Consider the following 17438-nt stretch of genomic DNA (forward strand, 5'->3'; position numbering starts at 1 on the left):
TCCTTGGTAGCCAGAGAGAACAATTAGGAGGCTATTGTGTAAGGTCAGGTGAGAGATAAATGTGTCTTGGGCTAGGGTAGAGGGAATGGTAATGGAGATAAATGGATGCATTTGAGATATTCTATGGGATTAGATTGTTGGATTTGATAATTTGATATAAGAGGTGATGAGAGAAAGAGGTTAAGGATGAATTGTAGGTTTTGGCTTAGAAACTGGGTTCATGATAATGCCATTTCTGAAACAAGGAAGCCTGGAAGAGGAGCAAGTTTGGGGGACAAAATTGGAGCTTAGACACATTAAGTTTGAGATCTCTATTAGGCATTGATGTGGAAATGTCATCTAGGCCTTTGGATAGCTGCCTAGAGATTAAGGGAGATACTTGTACCAGAGATCTCCCTTGGAAGGCATCAGTATATGGATGGTATTTGGAGCCATAGGACTGGATGAGATCCCAAGGGAGTGAAGAAAGATAGAAAGGAGAGTCTGCACTCAGTATGGGACATGCCAGGGTTTAGAGAGAAGCAGAGGATGATGAATTGCAAATGAGACCAAGAAGGAGATACCTGTGTTTAGTAGGAGAACCAAGATACCATAATTTCATAAATGACAGAGAGTTTTTCTTTTTCTTTTTCTTTCTTTTAAAATTTCATTTATTTATTTGTCAGAGAGAGCACAAGCAGGGGGAGCGGCAGGCAGAGGGAGAAGCACGCTTCCTGCTGAGCAAGGAGCACAATGCGGGACTCAAACCCAGGACCCTGAGATCATGACCTAAGCCGAAGGCAGATGCTTAACGACTGAGCCACCCAGGCACCCCTAAGATTTTTATTTACTTGTCAGAGAGAGAGAGAGCACAAGCAGGGGGAACAGTAGAGGCCGAGGGAGAAGCAGGCTCCCTGCAGAGCAAGGGGCCCGATGCGGGACTCGATCCCAGGATCCTGGGATCAGGACCTGAGCCAAAGGCAGAAGCTTCACCGACTGAGCCACCCAGGTGCCCTGCCACAGGACTTTTCAAGGAAATATTTTCCTGCACTGTTGGTTCATTTCTTCATAGCCAGCTCTTGGGCCATGGAGCTTTGGACAGAAAGATGTGATTCCATGTCCTGTTGGGACTTAGTTTACATTTGAGGCTGGAAGAATATTTTGATAGTTGAATGCTGTTGGTTTCTGACCATAAAATCCTGCTGGGCTAGTCATTATTGTGTCCAGCAACTCTGGGTTACAAAAGGGGAGACCGTTGTATGATTTTTTTTTTTTAAATGTAGGGATGTGCAAAGAATGGAATGCAATGGTACGATTTTCACAGCATCCGTGGCTTGAGTGAGAGAAGTGTCTTAAAATTCTATTTTTTAAAAGAGGAACCTAATTTGAAGACGACTTAGGGTTGGTGAGTTTTTCATATATTTGGAATAAGAGAAATGTACTAATGGACTGGTGAGTAGTACCATGGTTTATCCTGAACAAGCCAAGGTGAACAGGTACTAATCTATTCTCTGCAGAGCTGGGTTTTGTGCAGCAAATTGGAATTACCCAGGTTCCTCTATACAGTCTGTGCAACATGAAAAGTCAGTATAGAAAATCCTTATTGACTTGATGATATGGCTATGTGATGAAAGCAGTAATCATGTTTAGAACAGCTATGAAACAAAATGCAATCCTCACGCTCGCTCACTGCCCGTGATAGGATTATATTCTGATTGACTGAAAATGTGGTCAGCAGGAGGATCATTTGGCAGCAGAAGAGGCCGATTTTTCTGATGATCCAGAAATCAGATTTTGATTCTGATGATTAGATATTTGGCTTATAGTCTTCTCACTCCTAAAAAATGCTGCCAAGGTCAGTCTGTCTTATATACTTTGGAGAATGAATGAATAATGGTTTATTATAACAACAAATAAGTCAACTTAAGCCTTGTGACTCACTGCTGTTATCCTTCACCAAGCAAATTCAGCCCTCCTGTCTGGATGGGTAGTGTGAGATTTACAGATGCTAGAGAACTGCTCTTTGGTTTTATTATTTGAGGAAAGAGTATAGACATTTATTCTGAGGGGAATTTAATTTGAGAATATGACAAATATTGAAGTACTCATGGAATAGTCTTTTAAAATCAATTTCTGATATGATTCTTTAACTTGAAATTTAAATTGAGAGTATTTTATTGTAAAAGTAATATGTTTAAGTTGAAGAAAATCAAACAGTATAGAAAAGTATAAAATAAAATCCCGTGTAAACTCCAAGCCCAGCCCCACTTCCCAGAGAGAACCACTGTGAATAGTTTCTTGGGCAAAGTGCTAACTATATGTTCAGGATTGTGCTAAGCAATTTACATGCCTATTTCTTTCTTTCTTTTTTTTTTTTTTAAAGATTTTATTTATTTATTTGACAGAGAGAGATACAGTGAGAGAGGGAACACAAGCAGGGGGAGTAGAAGAGGGAGAAGCAGGCTTCCTGCTGAGCAGTTTGCCCAATGTGGGGCTCGATCCCAGCACCCTGGGATCGTGACCTGAGCTGAAGGCAGACTCTTAACGACTGAGCCACCCAGGCGCCCCCATGCCTGTTTCAGTCTTCACAACAACCCTATAAAGTACATAGTGTTATTCCTATTTTAAGTATGTGGAAAGTGAGGTACAGAGTGGTTGAGTATTTCACTTAAGGTCATATAGTTCATTAGTTGGAAATCTGGTTGCAAATTAGGCAGTGTATTTTCAGATGTCATGCCTTTAATCAGGATTATACTATATATCCTGCTCTGAAATGAGCGGCCCCTGACCATTTAATATTTCTTAGTCATCTTTTTACACCTTGTTCCTTCTCACATTTGCATAATAGTCTATGGTATAGATGTGCTATAATGCATTTATCAGATTCTCTATTGAAGGTTGTTTTCAGTTTTTTGCTATTACAGATCCCTTCTACAGGTACCTTTACACATATCAACTATTTTTGTAGGATAAATCCCTATAGGTGAAATTCATCAGTGAAAGAGTAGAGCATTTTTTTTTTTTTAAGATTTTATTTATTTATTTGACAGAGAGAGACACAGCGAGAGAGGGAACACAAGCGGGGGGAGTGGGAAAGGGAGAAGCAGGCTTCCCGCCGAGCAGGGAGCCCGATATGGGGCTCTATCCCAGGACCCTGGGATCATGACCTGAGCTAAAGGCAGACGCTTAACGACTGAGCCACCCAGGTGCCCTGAGTAGAGCATTTCTAACTTGGATTAATATTGCCATAGTGGCCCCCAAAAAGTTTGTACTCATTTGTAATCTTTGTGCCAACAATGTATGAGATTCAAGAAAAAGTATTATAAAACTATTAAAATCATTGTTAATCTGTAAAATATGGTATCTCATTTTTGTTTTAATTTGCATTTATTAATTATTAGTGATATTGAACATCTTTTCATATATTTACTGACCATTTATATTTCTTTTAATATAAGTTGTTGACTTATGTCATTTCTCAAGTCTTCTGTTGGATTATTTTCTTTTTCATAGAATTAGTCTATTATATGTGTTACAATGTTTTTCCAAGTTTAAAGTTTTTATTTTAGCTTTTGTCAAAAAGAACTTTTCAGAATTTATGCATTCAAATTTTTGCAACATTTTATGGCTACTGGGTTTTATTTCATGTTTAGGGGATGGTCTTCCTTTTCTTGAATAATAATAAAAAAAGATTATTCATGTAGGTATTATCTTAATATTTTTGTGCTTTCTTATTTATATATTTGAGTTTTTGCTCCATCTGCAATTTATTTTTGTATAAGCAGCAGTTTAATTTTACAGTTGGTTATTCAACTGGTTCAATACTATTAAATATTTGCACGATATTTATTTATTCAGTTTATCCAATAAATATACTATTTAGTACACTATTATTTACCTTATAATATACCAAATATCTATATTTATTAGGTCTGATTATACTAGTGTCAATGGCAAACTTTAGTACACTATTATTTACCTTATAATATACCAAATATCTATATTTATTAGGTCTGATTATACTAGTGTCAATGGCAAACTTTCTACTTTACAATATATTTTCATATCTGATAAAGCTATAACTCCTCATTCTCTCCTGACTCTTCTCATATGTTTATTTTTGCACATGAACCTCTGTATCATTTTATCAACTTGAAAAAATATTTCTAGATTAATTAAAGGAGAACTGATATGTTGAATACTCTTTTCCTATCCAAGAATAATTTCTATTTATTCAAATCTTCTTTAAAGTCTCTCAGGAGTATTTTAAGGTTGCTTCAAACAGGTCCTGCTTATTTCATATTACTGGAATTCTAATTTTTTTTAAAAAGATTTTATTTATTTATTTGAGAGAGAGAGAGCCAGAGAGAGAGACCACAAGCAGGGGGACCAGGAGAGGAAGAAGCAGGCTCCCTGAGCAGGACTCTGGGGATCATGACCTGAGCCGAAGGCAGACGCTTTAACAGACTGAGCCACCCAGGCGCCCCTGGAATTCTAATTTTCTTTTAAATTTAATTATGTTATGTTAATCACCATGTATTACATCATTAGTTTTTGTGGAATTCTAATTTTTAATGACAGTCGTAATATGGATCTTGTGGCAATGATGCGTTTTGTTTCCCTTCGCTCTCCTGTGTTCTCCACCTCTCTTCTGTTTTCCCACTCTTCTGGCTCCTTATTTCTTGGTCTTCCTGTCTGCTCTTTCTATTGCTTGTTTAGCTCAGAAGGAGGACATATGCCATGGTAGAGAGGCAGAAATAGACATTGATAGTTTGTTTTTCTCTGACCGTTGGCTTCCTATGAAAGAATGAAACTATTCCTTTCTATGTTTCCTTTCCTTACTCTTTCAAATATGCAGAAGAATAAGAAATTGTTTTTACCAGTGTTGAGGGAAATTTGGGATATGGGATATTTTGCTAAGTGCGGTCCAGGAAACTCCAGAATAAAAATGACCAGAGATGCTTGGTAAAATATCTCTCCCTGAGTCCATCCTCAGACCTGCAGAATCAGAATCTTTAGATGCAATGCCTAGAAATTTGCATCTTAAAAAAATACCTCAAGTTGGGCGTCTTAAACTGTAATGTGCACATGAATCACATGGGTATCATGTTACAATGCAGATGCTGATTCAGTAGGGTTGGGGTAGAGCTGAAATTCTGCATTTCTGACCAGCTCTCAGGTGCAACTGGTCTGGCCATAACTTGAGTAGCAAGGCTATAGAAATTTTTTGCTCCCTAAATGTGAGAACCATTGAACTACCTGGAATAGGGTGCTAAGGAAAGAAAGAAGCCTTTCTTTTTTAAAAAAAGGCCTTTAGAATGTGCATTCCCCTGTGTTGAATGTAGAACCCTGCCCCTGCTACTCCTTTCTTTGCTTCATGAAGTTTAACCTATTCGTCGTGTCCACATTGCTTAGTCTACCCTGATTCTTGAGCAAGTTCTGACAAAGGCAAGGGCTGGAGTAAAAGCCTCTTCCAAGCCCTTCCTGGGAAGGGCCAGCCATGACTCGTGGCATGATGGACTTCAGCAGTGCCCTTTTACTGAAGTGTAATCCGAGGTTTGCAAAACACAAAAGACTCCTTCATAGGATATCGGTGATGGTGGAAGTTCTGGTGCCCATTTCTCTTCCATCTGGATAGACTGAGCTGGTGTGGTACATGCAGTGTGATTAGAGGGGCCCCTGGCATTGGGATATGACTAGAATGTTATATAGACTACTCCCAATAAGCAGAATCACTGAATGAAGACTAAGATTCTCTTTTCACCTCTACTACTGACCATGAGGATAAGAAACTGAATGACCCATGAAACTTTCTCTGCTCATGGCTTTTGCCAACCTTCAACGCTCCTCATCCTCCCACAGGCCTTGCCAGCACTGTTTTGCTAATGTGATGACTGGCCCATAATGAGATGGCTGGCCCATCCTACTGGGTTAGTAAATCTACATATATATTTTAAAGATTTATTTATTTTAGAGAAAGAGAGAGAGAGAGAGCATGAGCAGGGGTAAGAGTAGAGGGAGAGAGAGAACCTGAAACAGACTCCATGATGAGCAGGGAGCCCAACGCGGGGCTCGATCCCAGGACCCTGAGATCATGACCTGAGCCAAAGGCAGCTGCTTAACCCACTGAGCCACCCAGGCACCCCTATAACTTTTTGTTCTTTTACACCACATTGGTTTGTTTGGAGACCACGTTCGCCACTTTGCCCTCCATAAACTGTATGCTAACGTTGCTAAGTAAACAAGCCAGTCATGCTCTCTTCAGCATTAAATCCATACTGGGTATCAGCAGGGCTGCTGAATATGACTATGTATTGTGCAACTCCAGAGGATGTGATTCACATTTGCAAATGGCACTCCTGAGCTTCTGCAGTGTGGTGGCTCTGATTCTAAGACACTTGTAAAAATCATGGAATTGGGAAGCTAATCTTGGTAGCAGGGGAATATTGGTCAGAGGAAGGACAATGGGAAGGAAAGGAACATACTGAGGCTACTCAAGTTTTTGTGCAAAAGAGAGTGTGTCCTCCCTTACAAATGGCCAAAGAATTGAGAACAAATGATAAGATTGTATTAGGACTCTTACACAAACAACAGAAACTTACATCAAGCCAATTTAGATAAAAGGGGAATTTACTGGCCTCTATAATCCAAGAAGGGATTGAGCAATGAAACAGTGATACAGCTAGACCCAGAAACTACTAGAACCAGGGATTCAAGTGCTTTCAGCATTCTTCTTTTGTCTCTGAATGTTGGCTTCATTCTCTCTCAGCAGGCTGCCTTCTGTGGGGTAGAAAACACGGCCTGCTGATAGCTCCTGAGTTTTATGTTTTCAATCTTCCATTCCTAGACACTGGTTCTCTTTCTTCGTTTCAGTGTGCAAAATCCCAAGGGAAGGCTCTGGTTGGCCTGGCTTGGACCAATTGGCTGTGGCCAGATAGGCAGGCTCATGGAGAAAAATGGTAGCTCTCCCATAAGAATCATGTAGTTAAAATGGAGTTAGGTTTGGAAAAATCCCGAGAAGAAGGAAAATCTGCCGGGCAGGCCAAATAGTACATGTCCACTCTGAAGCTCATTTGCGCTTCTATATACACTGTAATCTCAGGGGATTGCTGTAGACCCCATGAAATCCCATCCATATTCAGCGAGAATGCGGCCCTCTTCCGGCCTGTGGTGCCACTAAAGGCTTTACCCTAACGTTGTTAGAAGGGGCAGCTGTATCTCAGCAATAGTTGCTTATTTATTCATTGTAGTGACGGTTACATTTCATGGAGCAGCTGTTGAAGCCAAAAATGTTCAGCAAGGGCAAAATGTGATAGAAGCTCAATGCAATTTGCTTGTGCATTATTAAGTTTTAATTTTTGGTTCAGGAATAAATTTTGTTTTCTGTAGCTATTTTCAACTTGTTTGTGCAGTTGAAAAAGAAATGAATTACTCCCATTCCACCAATTAAGCTAGCTAGAAAACCCTCTTGGATTTAAGACCTGAATTAACTTTGAGTTGAAACACAGGCAGAGTAGAGTTTATTTGGGGGTAGAAGTAGGCTCCCACTTGTGCTAGGCAATGAGTTTGCAATGGAGTTCACTCTTCTGCATTACTATTTCTTTACCTGTAAGATGAGAATAGAATTAACACTTTGCTATGTGGATCAAATGAATTAATGGACGGCACTTTGGATGTGTAGCCTTAAATGTTAGCTAATGTTACTATACTGTTAATGCAATATTTTATGTTAAATGAGCAATTTTTTTGGTTAATAATTTTACTTACAAATTTAAAAAGTAGGGTTTATCATAAAGCTACATTAGACAATGTCATGGGCAAAAAGGGCCCAAGATTAAGTATAGGCAAGCCTCAAATAGACAGGAGTCAGGAATGGAGATCATCTCTCTTTCCCCAGGTCTATATGCTTTCTCACCCCCATTCTCTATGTTTCTTTCCCATTCTCTTCTCCTCAGATCACCTTCTCTCTATTCATACTTGCTGCTCTCATGGCCCATAGTAGAACTTACTCATGGCTTTGGTTTGGCACGAACTCCAACCTCATGCCTACATGGTTCTTAGTTCCAGAGCCCATCACAACTTGATGCATTTTCAGAGTCTTAGTTGGATTCTTGTTAGAAAATAACTGGCCAGCATGTGGCCTTGGATGAAATGTTCCATCCTGGGATATCCCCTGAGCTGTGATCAAAGGGCAGAGGTGTTGAGTAAAACTACCTGGGCCTGCCCCTTCAGCAAGGCAATTGCCAGAGAGAAGACTGTGGGCAAGAAAGATGTCTGAGACCATGTACACTACAAATGGTCATGGGTGAAATGATGAGTTCCTAAGGTCCTTTTGATGATAAATCTTAAGGATGGGATCGTTGAGTGCCCCGGGGCTACCATGCTGGCAGGACACCAAACACAGTGGTCTAGAGGTTGGTACCAAGCCAGTTTCTAGACATCAACAACCTAGGGTAGTTAAATTAAAAGATGATCGTTCAGGAGAACAGCTCTTTAACTATGTTTGAGCCTCAGTTTCTTCTATAAGAAGGTGACAATGTCTACCTTATAGGGTATTAGGATTAAGTGAGGACAGACATCTTGTATCTAATCCAGGACACTTGGCACCTAGTAGGTGCTCAGTAAATGTTATCGCCTTCTTTTTTCTTTCCTTCCTGCTTATGCATTGCCCACTGTGGAAATACATCCATCTAAAAGAGGCAATTGAAATGATTTTCCTATTTTGTTGTACTTGAAAATAAATTTAATTATTTGCAGGTAATTGATTTAAGTAATGTCTATCCAAACAGCTTACTAGATTTTTCCTGTTTCTGATGGTAAAAGGAAAATCAGAGCCACTTAATAGTTCTTATTGATTTCTTGAGATACATGCTGGTGTGACTTTGCAAATGCTGTTTGTGTATTGAATTTGTAATAACAGACTATTTCAGGATTCTCTCCTGGTATGCAGCTCTCTCTTCATAAGACAGTGGTGATGTCTCTCAGATGCAGCCCACCTGGAGGGGCAAACGTTTCCTAGGGCTGCTTCCTGACCTCATTCAATATTTAGATAAAAGCACCTAGTTCTTATACCTTTCTAGCCCCCTGACAATGCACTGTCTGCTGGGCAAAGCATTCTAACTTTTCTCTTCAAGGCTCATGTGTGCAACTCTCCTCTTAATCCTCTCTTCTCTTTCCTCTGTGCCCTTTCCTCTTCTGAATTTAAGCCATGAAGCACTTAAACTTGCCCTCATCTTAGGAAAATCTCTCAAACCTGCTTCCTTTTCCAGCTACCCCCATTTCTTTCCTTCTCTGCCAGACTTCCACAAAGCATGGTATGGGTTGATTTTCCTTACTTTCTCATGCCTCGGGCACTCTCGAACTGACTGAGCACAATTTTCTATCCCATCCACTCTACAGATTCTGCTTTCCAAAGCCATTAATGGCCATCTAGTGCTAACTCATATAACCTTCTAATGTCTGATACTGGTTACCATCTCTTTCGTGCTGAGATTTGCCACTTCCTTGGATTCTATGACACAAGACTTCACTGCTTATTTTCCTACCACTAAGTAGACCTCTTTTCTTCCTTGCCACCTCATATTCTATCTATTGATATTTCTTCTAGAACTTGACATAATTATTTATTTTTATTTTTTTTAAAGATTTTATTTATTTATTTGACAGAGAGACAGCGAGTGCAGGAACACAAACGGGGGAGTGGGAGAGGCAGAAGCAGGCTTCCCGTGGAGCAGGGAGCCAGATGCGGGGCTCAATCCCAGGACCCTGGGATCATGACCTGAGCTGAAGGTAGATGCTTAACCGACTGAGCCACCCAGGTGCCCCTGACATAATTTTTTACCTTATTTAGCCAGTGTGTGTCTCCACTGGACTACAAGCTGCAGGAAGGCAAGGCCCATGGCTATCTTGTTCACCACTGCAACCCACTGATACTACCTTTCTCCTGTTCTCTGAAAATATGTTTGTGTCCTCTCCCTTGCCCCCTCTGTCTAATGAGGCACAGAGGCCAATTTTACCTCCAAGGTATCTCTCAGCTTGATCTGTACATTCCCATTTGTACCACACAGCTTGAAGCCCTCATGATGGCTCAGCAGAGGTGGCTCAGGGATGAGCTGACAAGTTGATATCCCTGCTTCCAGCCTGTCCCCATGCCACTCTGTCCCTTGCACTGCTATCAAATTGACCTTCCTAACACATAGCTTGGGTCACCTCACACCCTGCTGTGGACTTCCAATTCTTCATAATCGGTTACTGAATCAAGTCTGTATTCCCTTCCTTTCTTAGGCTGCTCCCAGTTTGCCTTTGATGCTTCTCTCCTGCTGCTTCCCATCCTGCTGACTTGTGTGCACATGAGAAACTGGGCTGCTGTGAGGCTGCCAGGGAGGGGTGATGGAGCCACCCTGTTTCTCTGCACTGACATCTGTGCCCCTCTAGAGCTCCAGGCTGCACCTACTCAGTTGGGAAGGTGAGACAAACTTAAACAATAATATCTGTAGGACAAACTAGAGAAAAACAGTAGCTAAGCACAGCAATATACTGTTTTACTCAACTTGACTCTGGTGGCAGGATTAAACCTAAATGTGTCAAGATGGAAAGAGACAGTAAAGAACAGTGGCTGAGCACGTGGACTCTGAGCAAGACACTTAAGCCATCTGTGACTCAGTTTCCCCATCTATTATATGGGGATGATGGAATTGTGAAAATTACATGAGTGAATACCTGTAAGACGTTTAGAAGACTGTCTGACACACAGAGGCCTTTTTAACTTTTAGGTATTAGTGGTGTTGTTTCAACAAATATTCATCAAATATATATGATGGACAAGGCATTATATAACTAACTATTGGTTAAGGTATGAGGAAGAATAGGGAGAAGGAGAAAGTGAAAGTGGCAAAAAAAAAGTCTACAGGACAGTTCTCATTTTCCTGGCTTGCATGGACACTCAGCGAAATGGATACCATTCACTAAGGGAAACATAGAAAGAGTTGCTGAGAGTGGAACCCTATGCGCTCGAGCTTTATGTTACAATTTCATTGGTTTATTCTTAGACCTTTTCAACTAGCCATTACTTTTCCAAATGGGGAACATACAAATGTATATTATTTTAAAATAGCTTTAAGGACCAAGAAGAGCATATCTTTAGGTAGATTAGAAAAAGTTCAGAAATGGGAAGAAGAAAAGGCTTGGGGCCCATATTCCTATCCTAAACAATCCCTAAGAGAAATCTTTGGTGAGATCAGAAAATGCTGCCAGAAGAGGATGTGATAATGGGTCGCTCACTCTACTTCCTAGAAGTAAGGTACGGATGTGAGTACCCGCTTTCCCCATTTTCCCACCAGCCTAACCAGGTCACGGTCTAGGTCTGAGCTGCCCAGTCTTTGCTTTTCTAAGTTAAGGCAGCTGGTGTTTAAAGAACATTGATACAACAATAGCAACAGACATGGGAAGTTTATATTGTTATCCATAATGAGAACCATCACTTCCTCAGCACTTATGTGCAAGATATTGTACTAAGTACATGTGTTAGTTAAGTAGGTGGAATTTCATGTATTCATAGAATATCAGCGCAAGTTGGGGCCTCCCCTCTCATTTTACAAGTCAGCAAACTGGGGCCACCGAAGAGATGCGGTAGCTCGCCTAAGATCTCACAGAGCGGCATTGTGACTAACAGGTTGGCAGTGTGACAAGGCTGACGAATATCCGACTGGACACTACGAAATCACTCCGATTCCTCACTCTTTCTTCAGATACCGACAGAAACAAGTAATTTCTACGCCATGTGTCTTTGCCTCACAACTTCACTAACTCTGTACCTGACAATCTTTTAAAAAGACAAAGTATAATTTTCAGAAACAGTAGCGTGTCCTTTTGAACCCAACCCATTTAGGTTTTTGAAACACGTGAACATTGCATTGTGCTGAATTATTCCTTTTTTTTTTTTCATTTGATCCTCACTTATGTCTCTTTTTAATACCCTCTTTAAAATAATTCAGATAGGAAGATTTTGAGAGCATTTTCTCTGTGTGTGTGTGTGTGTGTGTGTGTGTTGAAGAAAGGAATTTACCTAAAATTTCTCCCTCCTGAAATAATCCACTTACTGTGCTCTGTGAGCCCACACCTTTCCTTCCCACTAAAGTTAAAGAAAGAAGAATCCCACGGCTCGGGGCTTATTCTCCCGCTGGCTAAAATGGCCTGGTAAATACCCTGAGCAATCTCTCTCCTCTGTGCTCTCTGGGTCCTCTCACATGCTCTGCGCTCTGCGTTCTTGAAAACCCAGATGCTCTGGGCTCCGGCTTGGTCTCTGCCTAACATCTGATTTGAAACACTGCACTGAAGCCATCTGCTGTATTTGGGGAATAAAGGCGCGGGAGCAAGTGATGCTTTTTACAAATGTGTCCAAATAGGGCAATCAGGAGAAGGATAATAAGACGGGGATGCCTGTTTGGTGCCGAGCCCTGCGATCGGCTCCCCGGCGACTTCTCACGGTATTTGTGTTCTCTGCCTCACACCAAGCTCACCCCGGCTTGTGCCTCTTCCCGCTCCTTGGCAGTAAGAGATCTGTTATACCCTCTGACAAAACTGAACATTTTTAATGGCGCAGTGAGAATTCTGAAGTTCAGAAACAGACTGTGATGGATTGGAAAGTTGCTATTCTTGAAGGATGCGCTTGAGCGCCTCAGCATCCTTTGTGACACGCATATCTGGAACAGCTATGATTCTCGTTTCCTTCCCTCACTGTGGACCCATTTCCAACCGAGCTGGACGCGTGCCCTTTCCAGCTCTGTGCAGGGATTTTGGTGGGCTGTTTGCAGGTTTTATTGAACATCTGGAAATCCTCAGCTCAGGTATGCTTCCAGCTACTCCTTTAATCTGTTCCTGGGATACGGCGCTCTAGGTTTTTAGCGAGGGGGGCTGGGGAGACATCTGTTCTCTGCTGCGAGTAGAAGATCGAATGGTGAACTCCGTTTCCCATGTGCTAGGGAGCATGATGAGGAGCCCCGATGAGACCTCAGTTACCTTCTTTAGCGCAATATGCTCTCTTTTTCCAGAGAAGTGAAATCTTGGAGAATCATATTCTTGAAGTTATCGCACATGAAGCACACAGGGCTGCATGGGGCAGGGAAACCATACATAGATTTTTTTCAAAGATTCTTTCTGAGAGAGGAGTTGGAGGGGAGGGAGGCATCCGTGGGGCCCACGCAGACACCCAGTGGAGACATGGCGAGTGAGTAGAGAGAGAATGGGAAGGCGGCTGGCACGGACCTGGGGCGGAGGAGAGTGCAGGCGGATTGGGGCAGGTGGGCGCAACAGGAAACCACGCCAAGCAACATCTGTGCTGTGCTCTCCGTGCCAACCCTTGGTGCTCGCCTCCTTCGTGGAGGCTGGGTCTGTGTGCAGCCAAGACCTGTTGAATTGCTGGCTTGTGTGTCAATTTTCCAAGGCTTTGGCTCACGTATTCTTCAGCCTCTCCAAGGAGCACACTGGTTCCACTCACAAGAAAAGCGACTCACTCAGAACCTGCTCTCCCAGCGTTTCTCCTGGAAGCTGGCTGTGTCTCTGGACTGTGGCGGGTGTGTTGATTTCAACCCAACGTTTCAGCACGTTTCTGTCAGTCTGTGGGGAGCACATTTTTGCTGAGGTTTTTTTTTTTTTTTTTTTTTAAACCATTCTACAGACATGTGAAATACTCCCACAGTTTTTCACGCAATCTGGGAAGTTCAAATATTCTTCTCTAATCTTTGAAGACATCGATAGTCAATTTAGAACTTTAAAATCCCCAAATCACAAGTCAAGAAAAAAGTTTTTCTTCTAAAAAAAAACCTGTTAATCAAACTCTTAGGACATTTAAGCCTTCCCACCTCCCTCCATCCGCTAAGAAAGGACACCACAAGAGTAAACTGGAGCTACTTTGTGCCAACCCTGGAGTTTTCTTGCTATCGTCTGAATAGTTTAAGAATGCATATGTTAATGGTTTTACATTGAGGGCTTCCTCCTCTGGTTGGAGTGCCCTGAGGAATTGTCCTTTTTTTGTAAGTGGAAAAAAATCATTCCTCTCCTTCCAAGATTCCTACAGCGATGGTTCAACTTAAATGAAAATAATAACACTAATGCATATCATTTACTGACTACCACTGTGGGCCAGACCCTTTATGAATGCTGCCTTCAGTCCCACAGCATCCCTTCAAGCCATCAGTATCATCCCCATTTTGAAAAATAGAAACTTGAGGCTCCAGGTTACGTGAATTGATTAAGCTCATACAGCTGATGCGTGATGGGGTTGGAATTTGAATTCAGCTCTCTCTGAATCCCAAACTCATGATCTTTATTAATGTCTTTCTCTAGCATTAATTACGTTCTCTGCAAGGACTAAGAATGCCAAGGAAATTGTAGTTGGGAGACATCAGTAATTAAGGCAATAGAGGTAGTAATCACAACATTTGCTTATTAATTACGGAACAGCGGCTCACTAATAGCAAGAGCCATTACATGCATTATCATACTTAGTTCTCATGACGGCTCTAGAGCCTGTCTTCCTCGACCTTTAAGTCACCCTAGCACAGTGATACACCTTGGAGTCCCTGATAAGTATCAGGACAAAGCACAATCATCTATCATTGTTGCCCAAGACCCAGGTAGCAGGACACACCTCCTTCCTGCCTGACCTGTTTCTGCTTGGTTCTAGTCGCTCAGTCTCAGCTCCAGAGAATATCCTTTTTCACTTTCAATCCTGCTTTCGTCTTTTTGATTTATTAACTGCTATTGTTTGTCTCAGCTGGACCCCCAACACCAAAGACTTTGGTTGCCACTCACTCTGATGTTATTTGATGGATCTGCTAGGACAGCCCACCCAGAATCAAATTAAATTGGAAGGTCAGCTCAGCTGGGAAGTTGTCAGGGAGGAGGCCCTACCCAGACTCAGCTTAAATTGGGAGGTCACCTGGGTCATTTCCTACATTGTCAATAATTTAGAGCACTAGAATATCCTTGGGGTCTGAACTATCCCTGGAAATTTGAAAAGATGGAGAAAAATGATATTTCTGGAACTCCTCTCAGGGACAGTACTGTATATATTGTAAGAAAAACACAGAGAAGCTGCTTTGGAGGGAAGGTGATAAGACACCCAAGGTAAATTCTTGAGTAGTAATAGTGGGCAAGATAGAATTTGATAGATAGAAGTTGTTCTTTCTCATCTTAGCCCCCAACATCTCCTGTAGATAATGTTGAAAGATATTAAAAAAAAAATAACAATACCTAGCTTGCTAGGTATCCAGTATGTCTTGGTCTGAGGCTGACCCTACCAGTCCCAGAACCTAGGTGGTAGAACTAGGCTCCTTGGCTAGTACTCAAGTTCCAGCTCCTTTCTACTCTTGTGAAGTAGATTTAGACTGGATGTAGGCATCATCATCATCATCATCATCACATTTTCAGGTGAGGGATTCTGAAAAGTTGAGTAAAATACTCAAGGTTTTTCATCCAGGAAAAAGTGATGGCTTCTAAAACTAACTTCTAAGGCAAACTAACACTATTCCAAAACTCAAACATTGGTCATGGAGGATTGGAACTGGTCTTACATGTTTCCTATGAAATGAACTACTTCTGCAACTCTCCTACTATATTTGGAATGCTTATTTCTTGAAAGCATCCTAATTTTTGCCCAGGGAAAGTGAATTATATTACTGCTTGTTCTAGAACATGTTCTCAAGGAACAATAATAAGCACATATGTATCTATAGTGACCACATTTAAAGGGTGTTTTTATATTCTTTCTCAATAGGCCACTGCCATCATGCTTCCATCTGGGTTCCCTTGGTTCAGGAGCATTTCCTTTAAAGTATCTGCAGAGTTCTTTCGTTTAGGACTAAACAGTTGAGGGGGGAGGAAATCAAGATACCCTAGGAAATAAGGCATACCTATTACGTCAAGAGTGAACTTAAGTTCAAATGTATTTTAAAAATTCAAACCATATACAGGCATCCCTGCAGTATGAGATTTCTGATGCATTCTCACAAGAGCATTCTTGAAGCTCTAAATCGGAGGTGGTTTGGGGGTGGTGATGCCCTTCTTCAGCCACTTCTTTCTTTTCCCTCCATGGCTATGTCTAATTCATGACACACTCAATGGCTGCGTGGGCTGGAGGCAGCATCCTGGGACCTCCTCTGGGAGTGCTGCTCCTGGTTGTTAGCTGAGTTCTGCCCCCCGAAATAATTATGGGAGAAGTCTATGGTCCACATGGACTGTGGAGCTGGTTGCAGAGTCACAGACCCACTGAGGCAATGTAACTCATAGCTTGTCTTTCTTTACCCAGAAAGTAAAGCGTGTTTGGATCTGGTAGAACTGGAGGTGATGGGTGTCTCTCATTGTTCTACTTGTTTAAAATGAACAAACAATAATAATCTGGGGGAAGACTCTTGAAAAAAATAAAAGAAAGAAAAAGAAAAAGAAGAAAAAAGTCAGTAGGAAGCTGAGAACACAGACCCAGACCTTTGACCCTTGTTTCATCCAGATGTGCTCTGTCGCTATCTCGTTTTATGTACTGAAGTTCTTCTGAATAAGATTTTGATTGAAAAAAGGAGTTATGACAAAGATAAAAAAATTAAAAAACCATTCATCTCGTTCAGTCCCTTCATTACACAGATGAGTAAATGTGCAATAAGCAGGTTGTAGTAACTAGGAAATATCAGAAATACCACGTATTGTCTTTTCTTTTTTTGGATTAGTAAAATATATTGCGGGTTATAATGATGACCTGTTATGACTAGCTACATTAAGGTTAGATACAACCTGTATCCATACAGTCTTTCCAGAAAATATTACTCCCATCCTGTGGCAGGAGTGCCCAATTCCCTTGTGCGGGTGAGAAAAATTTCTTGGGAATAATAATATCTTCTCCCTTAGAAGTGTTTCCTGTATTGCAAAGTTGCTGCCATATGGTTCCTATAAAGGTTCTGCCAAAATTCCCGTGGTTCTCACAAGAGCTTCTACCTCCTCTGTTCTTTTAATCTCCTGCTGCGGGCGGCAGACGTGGGAGAGACAGACGAGCTGCAAAGAGAAGTCGATGAAATGAAATTAAAGCCCTACAACTGTGTTTGTGTCCATGTAGATGGGGCTCCCCCCCTCCTTGGTTTGCTCACAGAGGTGGGTGTGAGAACCTATAGGAGTGTCTGGAAGAGATCCTGTGGAAGTCATTTTGCCCAGAGCTGGAGGAGAAGCAAAAGGCAAGTGTCAAGTCTCTGGAAGGCCTGGGTGGGGAGATGGGGGTGTGGAAGTTGGGGGTGGCATTTCAAGGGAGAGAAGCTTCCTGGAATTTTTACTTTCTAGAGGAAAGAGAACGGTAGCTGGAGGCTGGTCTGCATTTGTAAAACAACATAACAACATAGAGAAAGACTACCATTCCTGACTCTGTTCTGGCAGACACGGGAGAAACAGGCTTGATGCCCATGTGGGGACTGGTTTTTTCC

At 41.6% G+C, this 17438-nt stretch overlaps 1 long non-coding RNA gene across 1 annotated transcript in view; it reads left to right on the plus strand.

The window, feature by feature from the left end:
• Positions 1-17438, plus strand: part of LOC145721325 (uncharacterized) — a 60382-nt gene that overhangs the window by 37471 nt on the left and 5473 nt on the right. The window contains exon 3 of the long non-coding RNA XR_014145004.1: positions 17081-17195. This is a non-coding gene — a long non-coding RNA (uncharacterized LOC145721325). The remainder of the gene's footprint in view (positions 1-17080; positions 17196-17438) is intronic.

The sequence above is a fragment of the Leptonychotes weddellii genome, chromosome 4 (genome assembly GCF_054177405.1).
Source record: "Leptonychotes weddellii isolate Sample4059 chromosome 4, ASM5417740v2, whole genome shotgun sequence".
NCBI classification, from domain to species: domain Eukaryota; kingdom Metazoa; phylum Chordata; class Mammalia; order Carnivora; family Phocidae; genus Leptonychotes; species Leptonychotes weddellii.